Source organism: Melanaphis sacchari, unplaced genomic scaffold (genome assembly GCF_002803265.2).
Source record: "Melanaphis sacchari strain LSU unplaced genomic scaffold, SCAv2.0 Contig0_pilon_pilon, whole genome shotgun sequence".
In the NCBI taxonomy this organism is placed as follows: Eukaryota; Metazoa; Arthropoda; class Insecta; order Hemiptera; family Aphididae; genus Melanaphis; species Melanaphis sacchari.
The window spans coordinates 22,037,606-22,051,271 of record NW_020270366.1 but is presented as its reverse complement, the minus strand read 5'-3'; the positions used below and the strand labels follow the sequence as shown (position 1 = coordinate 22,051,271).

The 13,666-nt window shown below is 24.6% G+C and overlaps 1 protein-coding gene across 1 annotated transcript in view; it reads left to right on the top strand.

Annotated features, from left to right (window-relative positions):
- The first annotated feature begins 1,742 nt into the window (after window positions 1-1,742).
- Window positions 1,743-13,666, top strand: part of LOC112603302 — a 54,558-nt gene continuing 42,634 nt past the window's right edge. Inside the window, exon 1 of the mRNA XM_025351813.1 lies at window positions 1,743-2,214. The gene's annotated coding sequence lies outside the window, so the exon portion shown is untranslated. The remainder of the gene's footprint in view (window positions 2,215-13,666) is intronic.

Genomic DNA, 13,666 nt, shown 5'->3' with positions numbered 1-13,666 from the left:
ACTGTATGCAAAAAATGTTGTTTTTTTGTTAAATGTGAGTAAAGTGTGGGTAGTAGTGTGATCTTAAAATATAAAGATGAAAGGATAACTTTTAAATTAACTGATATCACATTAACTGATATAGAATGTTATCGCTTATGCAATAGGTATATACGTATAGTAATTTTCGGTAGGATGTCAACCGAACATTGATCTAAATAAAATTATGTATAACTAATCTGTAAATGTATATAAAGTATTATTATTATTATTATTATTATACAGTATATACGCCGCAGATAACTCAAAAGTATAGAAATTTTGTATACTTATCTCGTTTTATTGCAGATTACATTAATAAACACATAAAATGATTATCGCGTAACTATCGGATTATTTTAAGTAAACTTGTAGGTATACGTGAACTTGAAATTATTTAACTGAAATAATTATGTTGTTTATAGTATATATTATAAAGCCGTCGTTTTAGTACGCGTACTATGCTTTATGATTAACGCAAACATTGTGGAATGCAAAATATCTCGAAATGTACTAAATAGTAAATCATCTATATCAGAATTTCGTAATCTGTTGTACGTAAAATAAATCTCGTTTTAAATTATAAAAAATTGGAATTAAACATCGGTGTTGTCCAAACAAAGTCTACAGTTTTTAGTCATTTGTGTGTCATTATCCCTGTTCAAATAATATATTTTTCCGCTTATATACACGAAAAAAAAAGAATCTAGAAATAAATCAAAACGTAGAAAAAATGATTGAAGACTTTAAGTTACCATTGCGCATCATGGAGACCGGTACTGAAATCTTCATTAAGCTAAAACAACAGCAATTGATTTATTAAAAAAAAATTAAGCTATAACTATTAGAATATTTTATTGTACATATTTGATCATAATTTTGTGTGCATCAAACGTTTACATTTTTATAATTATATAGTTAGGTAGGTACCTATCAAATGATCTATACGTATAAGATAACAAATACTTTGTTTGATAGAAAAAAAAAAATAAAAGTTATTAGACCAAGATGTACGTGAACATTTTCAAAACATTTAGGCGGTTCTCGGATATAAAAAGTATAATCTATATGTGTTTCATATCGCACTCGCGATCACCAATCCTGTGTCCGGCCACACTGTATATCGGTGCACTCAGCTGTCACGACCCCCCTTGCTGTAGGATACTTCTCCCCCGTACTGTGGGTATACACACATGATATGTAAGCATCAATATCGACGTGTTTTTCGGTATATAGTCGTCGGTGGCGTGCAGGAGTTAAAGCGCATGTTCAGGGGACAGAAAACGAATTGCACCATAATATGTACTACAACCATTACTGCTTTGTCCGTAATTGAATCCGAATGAGAACTTATGGCGGGGGCGGACCAAGACAAAGAAAAAAAAAGAAAAAAAATCAACTAGTCGACGGAAAAGAAAATTAAGATCTAATTGACTCACACCATCGTCGTCCAAGTGGATATAATGTACCGCGAACGTCGGGGGCGTTGTGTGCGCACCATTTGCTCTCGTCGTATTTGTATTTTGTACGTATAATATTTTAAATCGTGTTTTACACACGCACACACCTACATACGTACATACACATGTACACTGGCGCCTTCTATGCGCAAGGGAGGCTACCGCACGTGCGCGCCGACAAAAACCCCCTTAGGAGGTTTGGTCGGGCGACTGGTGGGGGGAAATCTCAGCTAGGGATATTGCGCAGGAATGCGTCGAATTATGAACCACTACACGCAAAAAAAAAACATCGAGACGACTCCATAGAGAAGGAGTAAAAATCGTTTACGATTATCGTAGTAAAACGCGAGTAAAAGGATTAGGATTTATTATGTTTTGATAATTTTTTCGTTAACGGATATTGTATACGTAATATATAGTATTAATTTTATTCATTGTATTGATCTATCGCCGTACGTTATTCTGTACGATAATATTTCTGTTTTACATTAAATTGCGCGATCCTTTGGAAATTTTAACGTTTTGTATTTACACCACGATTCATTGCTTACATTTACGTTGAAAACTTATTATTGTTTCGTTTTTTATTTTTATTTTATCTGTTATCACTTTATTCACGTGTGACAACGAGCCGTTCGAGTAACCTAATCATTTTACGAACCTCGTGTCTATTAACATAATTTATTTTATTATACACACACACATACACTTGTGAACTGAACTTTGTCAATGGAAGGTGAGTCGAATGACCTACTAACAAAAAGCTTAGAGTACCGTAGCTGTTGTTTTGGTAGATTTAGAGTATGCTGAGGCATACGGAGTCTTAGACGACGATAAATTTGTGATTAAAAAATAACCTAACCATATATCAGTAGTAGTAGTAGTATTATAGTATAATAGTAGTAGGTCATTCGTTAATGTTGACCTTCGGGATGGGTATTTTCATCTCGCCCTTCATGTGTGTACACGAAATCCGAAACTTCCGCGTACACGGTCGACTATTTATATTATTATAACCCATACGTAAAATGTATAATTTTTCATAGTATATAATACATCAAGTATTCGTTTACAAATTGATTAAAACATAATATATTATTGACTATTTTAATGCGATTGCATTAGAACTATCTTGCTCATTATTGGGTCAGTAGGTTAAATCGGGTCATGTATTAAAGTCATTAAATTCAAACAATACATGATTTATATAATTTGTACTTATCTACTCTTACCAATATCTACTGAATTAAATATATACATCTATTTCATGTGTTAGGGGTTACAAATCTATGTAAATATAATATTTTTATTCACACGCATTTGCATCAAATTATAGTAATTTAAAAATAATAATTACATTTTCACTAATCATTGTTATAATACCTAAATATACAAGTATTTGTTGTTGGTGTGATCCGGAAGAATAAAATATTATATTTTGAATTCGTTGATGCGTACCTGGGTAAAATGATAATTTGATATCATCACTGATCGTCGATTTTCTTTATCTCTATAATAGTGTGTTTATATTGTTTTCAACTTGGGTTGTTCGGCGAGTTGGATAATTTTGCTAACAAATACGTCGCTAGAGTGCGTTGCTATTACGTAATATTTTCTTCCGGTAAAAACTATATTATGTCACAATAGTTTGATTTTTGAATGATTTTTGTGAAACTAAAAATCAACAATATAAAAAAAGTGACAGTATATAGACTGAGAAGACTATGTGCTCGGCACTTGTTAAGTTTTACTCGCTTTTGATATGCAGTAGTTAGTACACCTGTAGCGCTGAGTTGTTTTAATTATGATATTAAATTAAAATACAATAATAAAATTACATTTGAAAAATTATGTTTTAATATTATTTGATTATGCTATAAAATTATAAAATCAAATTAATGAATGTATGCGAAAATGATAGTTAAAAGTTTTAATTGGCATTTTGTTTGAAAGTACTCAATTTATAATAGACCTACAAACACGATAGCTACAATAGCTGTAGTATGTTTTTTTCTAGCTATTGAATTAATTTATAAACGTATGCATAGAATGTATAGATTATACTTTTTAAGTAAAGTAAACTTTCAAAACAAATATTAATATCGGATATATCGATGGGTGGATTTGGATCAATATTGAATAGGTATAACACATATAATTTACATCATGCAATATTTTTAAATAAAATTAATGACAATATATTTTTCAAAATTTTGGGTAACTCTAAAATATTTACATTATTATGCACAAAATTTAAGCAATGAAATAAGTAATTTAAAACTTAAAAATTAGTGCATAGTAATCGAGGGCTTAAAAGTCGATAAGTATAATAAAAAGTTTTCGAAATAATAAGAAAAACAAACACAATAAAATATATAATAAAGGTACCTACTGAGACATACAAATATTATATGCTTCTATTATTTCAACAAAATTGTGATTTTTAGAATCATATGAAATATTTATGATTATGTTTTAATTGTTTGGAAGAAATTTTTTTATAACACTTTTTTCATTGCAAAAATAAAAAATGAAATTGATTAAATACTCAGAGAATATGACATAATGTAATCAAACTTAATTTTAATTGAAGAAGAGACATTTTATATTATAAATCACGTACTTGATATTGTTCTTTTATGCACAAATTTAATAACATAAAAAATTAATGAAATAAGTTGAATAATTTTATCAAATTAGATAAAGTTTATTAGGTGTAATTAAAACATTTGATTTTTTTTTTTTGACATCTCATTCCTTCATTTTAGTTTTAGTTCAGATTAATTACCTATGAGAAAACATTTTTAAGCATCTGATTAAACTACTCGTAATAAGACTAATACTATATAATCTTAGTCTTTAAAATTGATTTTATTTTTGTATAAGAGTATAATACTTACATTGAGTTATAGCTAATACGAATTATAACAATTGAAATTTGAAACAATAAAAATACATAAGTATTATACTATTGTTTTTAGATAATGATGTAGTATAATTTTGTTTTACAATATACCAATGTCCAATAACGTTAATACAATAATAATTATATAATTATATCTTAATCAATTAATTATGTTTTGAAAAAAATAAGATAGGTAATATGCCATATTAAGATTTTATTACTCATAGATCAAAGTAAATAATATGATTCTACGGTATTTTAATTATAAAAGGTTTATTTTGATTATGTGATAAACATATAAATCTACAAGGTCTTCTAAATTGTGACTATATAACATTATTTAGCATAAAAATATTCTAGTTAATATTTATATTATCTCTAAATACGTGTAATAATAAAAAAAAAAAAACAAAGTTTTTTCATGGGGGGCAGAGTGCTCAAAAATGTCCATGTTACATTATTATAGAATTTTAATAAATATTATAACCATTATTCATCGTATTATTAAATGTTTTATTCTATTTATTTTTATAAATATATTAAGCATACAATTTTTTGGCCATACGTTTTATTCCATAGTAATAAAGCTATGACTGTGGAACTTTCAAATCTAATTGGAATTTTTTATTATTTTTATAGTTTATAATTTTGTTTAAAAAATAATATTTTTTCGAAAAATAAAAACATATTGCTTGAGCAACTTTTAAATTTGCATAGTTAATTGTTTTAAGAATGAAATAGTTATCATTCTAAGTTAATATACTTACTCAAGTTTTTAGCTATTACGCAATATATTTTATTTACCACTTATTTTCTAACATGTGCAGAAGTTTAACTTTTTATTCAATTTGTTATTAATTTAACAAAAGAATTTTTTAAATGAAATTCATGATGTAATTTAATAAAACTACTTTTTATTACTTAAATATAAGCATACATATTAAACTTATATAGTTATTGTTTCCCATTGATAATAGGTCTTCTGGATAATATATAATAATATATAAACATGTAATAAAAACTATATGATGATAATATATTTTTAAATAATTTACAATATTGTTTAAATATTGTCTAAAATAAACAGCCAAAATCAATAATCTTTTGAAGAAATTCGAAGAATATAACTTGATATACTTGTTTTATGTTATTGACGTTATTGGCGTTATTGGTGTCTGATTCCAAGATTTACGGAAAAAGTCACATTAATAAAGATATGAAATAAAATGTCTATTTTTCGGAAATACTTTAATAACGCATATGTGAAGTAATATTTAAAAAAAGATTCTTTTATTTTTAAATGATTGAGGATAAAATATGTTATATATATAAAACTAGGAAAAATAATGTTTAAACGTTGTTTACAAAATGTTTTATTAAATAATAACAATTAACAATGCGCAAGAATATAAAGTTCTTGGGTGGAGAAAATTTTATTAGTAAAATGAATAAGTTATGAATAGTTTAACCTATATAAAATGAGATAGATTTGAATAATTTGCTAAAAAATTAGGGAAATACATTGGAAAAAAATATGTTTTAGTTGATTATAATATAAATATATAACTCAATACTAAATCCAAACTGATAGATATCTATTTATTTTTTTGTAATAGGAATTACAATATATTATGCTTATAATATACACATTATACGCTGTACTTTGATCAACTTGAAACTGGGTTTTACTAAGGAAAAAAAAATAAAACATTTTTATGTAGTTTATAAAAACCCCATAAATTGAAGAAATATTAACCTGATTGTTTGTAATTCAAATGTATTTACTTAATAGGTTTGACACAGTTCATTAATCTTTTTTTTCAGACTCTTGAACAATATTAAATATATTTATAATATTTAATGGCATAGTAAATCTTTAATATATTTTTAAATTTTATTAAATACGCTATTTAATTGATTAAATTTTAGAAAACTAAAGGAATTTTTAATTACAGACCCGGATTCCATGACGAATTCTTTTCTGTCTAAATTCGTCTTTATTTTGTCTTGGTACGTAGTTTATTTTTTATAAAAAATATTACGTTCAATCGTCCTATCGATTCATTGAGACGTTATCTTCGAATTATTATTAAAAATTCATTGTTTAATATGATTGTTTCTGTAATTTTATTTACATACCATAACCTCCATGATATATTTTATAAGCATATTTTAATACTTAAATAAAGTATAATGATTTTTTTTCTCATATTTTTTCATTAATCTTTTAAATAATTCTATTGGTTTTGAATTTCAAGTATGTAGAGTATTTTTATGAAAAATTTGATAATTCTGTAAATTGTAAGACACTATCGTATAGGAAATGAATCGATAAAATTGTCATATCACAGATAAAGTACTTATTCCTTTATTTACTGTAGGACAGGTATAAATTTGGTTGGTATATTATATGAATATTTTATTGTTATTTAAATATGTATTAACTGTAGTAGTTCATGAAATATTTCTCATATATAAATATAAATTTAAAAAGTCAGAGATACAAAAGTTGTACCAATGTGATGAGTAGATTTATATAAATTTGTTAACATTGTAATAAATGTAGAACAAAATTGTAACCATAGCTCGATTAATCATACCTTAATATTTAAGTAAAGAAAATCAAAAATAATTCAAACGCTTGTAAAAAAGATTCTAAAAATAAGTTAATTATTTTACACAAATAACTGATGTAATTATTGATCTGACATTATTTTAATGTTACATTTTTAGATAATTTATTTTAAAAGGATAATTTTACAAAGTACGTAAAATAACAACATACATTATCAAAATTATATTTGTAATATTAAAGAGATTACAATTTCAACATATCTAATTTAGTTTAAAAAAGGTTTACTACAATTTATTTCTATACATTTTCTGAATTACAAAAGTTGTAATCAAAATTTATTTTGTCATTAAAAGCAGTTGTTTCGTAAATTTTAGTTTGTGATCTTTCAGATAATTATAATTAAAATAATTTTATTATTACTTTAAAGTACCTTTTGTGTTAAATTTTCAATTCATCAATATTAAATAGATTTTACGTATAGTTGGTGAAAACTTTCCCTAGATAATTATTAGAATAAAATTCTATTACATCATAATTATTTTAATACTTTTCATGTTTAAATTCCAAGCATTTAACTTATCTTATGGTTTATCTTTACTGCTTACTATATAAGTGTATTTGTATTTTAATTGTACTGTTTATTAGTTATTCAAAAGAATTAACAATAAAATATTTAAAAAGCAATACCTTAACTTTTATTGTATAACCAATACACTATTACAGCTTGTTTGGAGTCTAATGTGTAATTAAAAATTATATATTATAATAAATAGTTTACAAATAATAATTTAATATTATAAATAAAAATATTTATTGATTTAAATGTATATTTTGAATATATGGGGATATGCAAGTAAAATGTTTTATTTGTTCAAGAAAAACGTTAATTATTTTTAACTTACTATACTGTATAATCTAGGGTATATTATTTTAACAGACGACCTTAATAAATCGTTAGAAAAAAAAAATGAAAAACCACTAATACTTGGCAATATTCGTTGCTCACGTACCGGTACTTTAAAGACCATCATCGTTGTCCCAGTTTGCTTACATAAAAGCGACGAATTTATGATATTATTTTGTATCGTCTCTTTTCCACAGCACCCTATCTGTAAAAATATCTAACATCTTTACCACTTTTTTTTTTTGTTTTTGAAAACGTGTTGACATCGCACAGTACTAAAATTAACTATAGAATATCCATACGCTTTCGTGTCCACACGTAGTGGTGTGTGTACTGTGTACGCATAAAATTTAACCTATATATAAATGAAAACAGTTTTTAGCGTTCCCGAGGGATTTACGTGATGTTTTTCGGGAACCCGCTTCTTTTCGTTCATATACTCATCCTCATCGTCCAATCAAAATCGCTATTTTCAAATCAAGCTATTTGCTGACGCGTAGACGATTATATACAGACTACAGAGTGCTTCATAAAGTATATTCATTTCATAATATGAGTATGTTAAATATAACTGTTTAAAAGTTTAAATTTCATGAAAAAACTAACGTAGAATATGGATAATGTTTCTTACTTAAGTTTGACTATAGGTTATTTCATTTTAATATTAAAAGAATTATTTCTGAGTTATTAATACTTACGAATTAAGGATAATAGTCCATGATTACCATAGAACCCTCCTTTAATACTAAAAATAAATAAATTATTATTTGAAAATATGGTTTTTAGTATTTTAAAAAATTCTAGAAATAAAAATTAAAACAATTAAATTTTAAATGGATGGTAAGCGAGTTCGATGAATTACTCTGTATGCAATATTGCTATATATATAAAAACAAATTATAAAACCTAAGTCTACGAATATCGTGCAACACGCAAAATCGGAACACTGTTGTCCACCGATATAGTTATATTAATAATAATGATAATAAAAAATATCCCTTGGGAATAGTGTTCGCCAATGGTAGTTGTTGATTACCAAATTCGATCCGTTCGATTGCAAGACATATTAATTATTTTCAATCAAAGGTTATCTCAATAACAGACAAATACTGTTTTTAAAAAGTCAATTAATTCTGTTTCAGAATTTCACGAATAAGAATGTTAGATATATATATAAACGGTGAGAGTAAATTACAATAAAAAACCTTACTAGCTGATGTAGTCATGCTGTCAAAAAATTTTTAAGCTCTTCGCCGTCACTTCAAAATTTTTTATAATTTTTATGACAATTTTCCATGTAAGTTATTCAGACTATTAATATTTTCGGTTATTGCTTAACACATTTTACATTACCTATATTTTATGTTTACTTCCATGAAATAATACTTAATGTTTAGTGAATAAAATAAAAAATAATGAATTATACTTGATTTTGTTCATAGACATTTTTTTTTATATTCAACACACTTTATAAATTACAATATTTAACAATCATCATAATATTGCGTAATAATTTATTTTTATTGTTTTCAATGTGTGTTTTATAAAGTGCACAAACAATAAATATTTATTTGTAATTTAAGACACGAGTGTTATTGTATATGTTCATATTATTAATAACGTTAATTTCAAGGTTTTTCCTCTATATCACGTGTAGTGTATACGGTCCAATATCGTCCACTCAGTATGTAAGAAAACACCATTTTTCTATTGGCATAAAAGTTCTATATTCGTGAAAGCATATAGTGTAACATATAATGTCGATAATTGGTTTTAGATTTTATTTAAGGGGATTAAAAACAATGATTTTTATTTTTGTCTGACATGCGTTGTATACAAAAATAATGTACATGTTTTATATTTTTATTGTTTTGATTGATTTAGTGAAGTAATAAAAATTTTAAAATAAGATTTGAATTTATTATCATATATATTTAAAAAAAATTCTCTCACTTTTTCAATTTTATCTTCTTAAATCCTAAAAAAGTTAAAAGTAAAGTATTATTGTTCTCAAATGTTTGCAGAAAAAATTAAAAATAAATGAAAAGTCAATTCAAGTAGACTATGACTAATTTAAATCATGTTTTCGAATTTTTATTGCTTTTCCAGATCAGATAGTACTTTGAAAGCATAACTTATCTAACTATTACGTTATTTCTGTGTATTTGACAAATGCAGAAAATCACTACTTATTTAAATCATCTTTATTTAACCTTAAAATATCGCTAGAAAACATACATTTTTTTGAATACTTGTTGAATTTTACGTAAATTTTATGATTTTTAGAAGTCTAAAAAAGTTGGTTCTTAGTCGTAAAATGTATAAATATCTGCGAACAACCGTTTATTATCAGTACATATTATATTAGAATAAATTCGCCTATATAAAAATATTGAACGTTATTTTATTACTAATATAATATTCCAATACATATTATAGATAACATTGAGTTTCTAGCTAATGTTCTTTTACCAGAGGTTTATATACAAATGTAATAAATTATAAGTACACGGTGTAATAATTATTAACTAGCCCCTAGATTGCACTGCCTATTACTATAATCCGTATTTGATTTGAATTATTATCAAAATATACAATATATGGGTTGTATAGAATAATTAATGTTATTAATATAGAATAAGTCGATTGTATTCAAAATATATTTGAACATTAAATATTAAAACAAATAATAAATAATGGTTTAGAACTGTATACAAGAATTGCACTTGAAAAAGTATTAAACACAAACTCTCTAAAAAAATTTAATTCCTTTTGTTTTGTGTTTTATAATAGCCATAGTCTATTTATACATATGGTTTACTAAAATATTTTAAATATTGAATCATGCATTCTTATTTATTATTTAAATAATAATGCACAAGTTTTATAGGTTATAGCGATCAACGCGTTTCTGTGATTACGTTGTCTATACGGCAACACAATAAGACATTTGTTATCTATGTACATATTTGAAGTTCTTTTAAGATTTTATTAAACATACTATTTACATATTTATTTTAGTTAAAACTAAATATTAATAAACCAGACTTTAAGAAAAATGCTAAATTAGTTAATAATAATAATGATAATAAATAATAAAATTAAAAGTATTATAACAGATGTGAATTGTTTGATATTCAAAAAATTTTCATAATTTACTGTTACTAAAATAAATGTAGGTACAAATTACTCGCATAACTAGGTAATAGAATTTTATTTGTCCAAAAATATTCATATGCACTTAATGGTATATCCTTGCACCTAATCTATGCACGTTATGTGTATATGTATAGTTTTATAAAATATATTTTATTGATTTGTAATGTTGGTTTTTTAATAGTTTTGTCATTCAGTACTTTTCAATAAAATTTCACTACTTAAGTGTTTTTTATTTTATTTATACATAATTTTTGCCGTAGAATTAATGTATCTAAATGTCTATTGTTCATAGTAACTTAACCTATTTTTTTTCGATATATGCATTGAAAATCATTAGAAATACATCAATTGTAAACATAAAATAAGATAGTTCTATGATATTCATAATAAAATATAAAAGAAAATACCATAATAATAATTCTAATGCCTACAAAGTAGTAAAATATATAAACAGCAATGGATATAATAAAAATAATAATAACTTATAATTTTTAAAGAACGAACAAAAGAAAAATCAAAAAATATGTTATATATAAAAGATGTAAATGAAGTTGGTTGTGACAATTTATAACCGAATTTATGATAATAATCAGTAAAAATGTAAAATAAATTGTTTCCTAAATCATATTTTATTTATAAACAACTATAATTTAAATTACACTTTTTCTATTAAAAGTAAAACTGGTAATTATATTTAATTCTCAAGAACCTAAAATGATGTTACGTTAGATTATTTATTTATGATATTAACTAAATTTACGTCGCATATATTATTTTTTTTACTTATTTGTATCATAACTTAATTAAATATTATAAACACATTACTTACACCGCGAAAACGTAATGACAGGAAACAGTGATGTACATAAAAAGCCTAACCATAACGCCGTATAACTTTTATCTTTTTTACATTATTTTAAAAACATAATTATTGTCATACATATAAATCATAGTGAAATAATTTGAGTAGTATACCTAGATTACTTATCATTGTTGTAACATAAACATTAATCACATTTGTATCATTGAAATATTATGTAAATGTAATAATTGTATGAATTATAATATCAATAGCATTATATTAATTTTATAATTTTAACTTTTATGTGCGAACATAAATACAAAAATCGGTAAAATAGAATATGGTACGACATAACTAAATAGCAATGGTTGGGTACTTGAACCCTATAATCTGTTTAGTTATATAAATAAATATAAATAAAAATCTGTTGTGATGGTCATCGTATTTGACTCCCTGCTTACGTTTTGTTTGCCACAAATTATGTACATATAATCTTTCATACAAATAAACTTCCTAAGTTTACTGTCATATTTTATCATTATTATTATTATTATAGTCGATAGAAGAAAAAAAACTTAACGTGAAATAATAATAATAAAAATAAAAAAATAATATTAAACGCTAAGTATTCAGAATATTATGTTTGCATAACACACAGTAGGTACATAAAAAATATATTTTACCCTAACGAGGATATAATACGGTTGTCACTTTTCCATCATATTTCATCATCAAGGAGTTTTACGAGGTTATTTAGAATAAAAATTTGCGGTCAATAAACATATAAAATTATAAAGGAATCAAGTTAAAAAAATAAATTATTATTTCCGTTTGTGGAGCACGAACAAGTTGTTTTAATGCTATCAAAATGATCGACGATTCTTATCTTTGCACTGTAACCAAAATATTAGATATATTTAATGATTAAAACAAATTATTGATTTTTAGAAATATAAATACAGATATATGTATATTTGTATAAAAATGTTTAAATATTTAAATATTCTTCATAATTTATTCTTGAATATTCAAAGTTTTTAATTGGAGACTATTTCTTTGTCTTTGTCTTTTTTTTTTTTTTATCAAAACTTTATGTTTGACATGAATTATTGTTTTAGTTTCGAAATGTCTTATCTGTAAGGAAGCGGAACAGGAATCGTGTGAAACGAACACCTGTTCACGAAACCCCGAATTATATTTTTTGAAAAAGATATACCATTATTAAATATTACACAGAATAAAAATATAAATAAAGTGTAGTATGTAGGTATTAGCTGCAATATAGCCAGTAGGTTATATTTATTATTTATTATGATTCCACAGTAACCGGTGCTTAACCAAAAAAATTGTATTCATCAAAGCAATAACTATTACGGGTACGTCGACGATAATTCAACTGTTGCAAGTTCTACAAGCGAAATTAATATGTCTAAATAAAATATAAATCGAAAACAGGAAAACAGTGTAATACAATTTTTGCATGTAAATCACGGTTACCATTCTGTATGCCTTAGTTAATAGTTTGTATGACTCCTTCATTCCAATTAAAATACAACATATATTTATAAAACGCTAATATTAACCTATATAATATGTAATATCGTAAATATTTTTTAATATAAGAGCAAAAAAATAAAAAAATGCTCTTATTAATTCGATCGTTAATGTAGATTCGTACTGAATAATATTTTGTATTTTCATTATACCATTTTATTAAAATGGAACGATGTACCTAGACGATAAAATCGACTACGGATAACAACTGCAATTGCAGCATTTTCTTCTTCCGATTATAAACTCCAATAAGCTTTAGTAGCCGGAAAAATAGAGTTTATCCTTATTT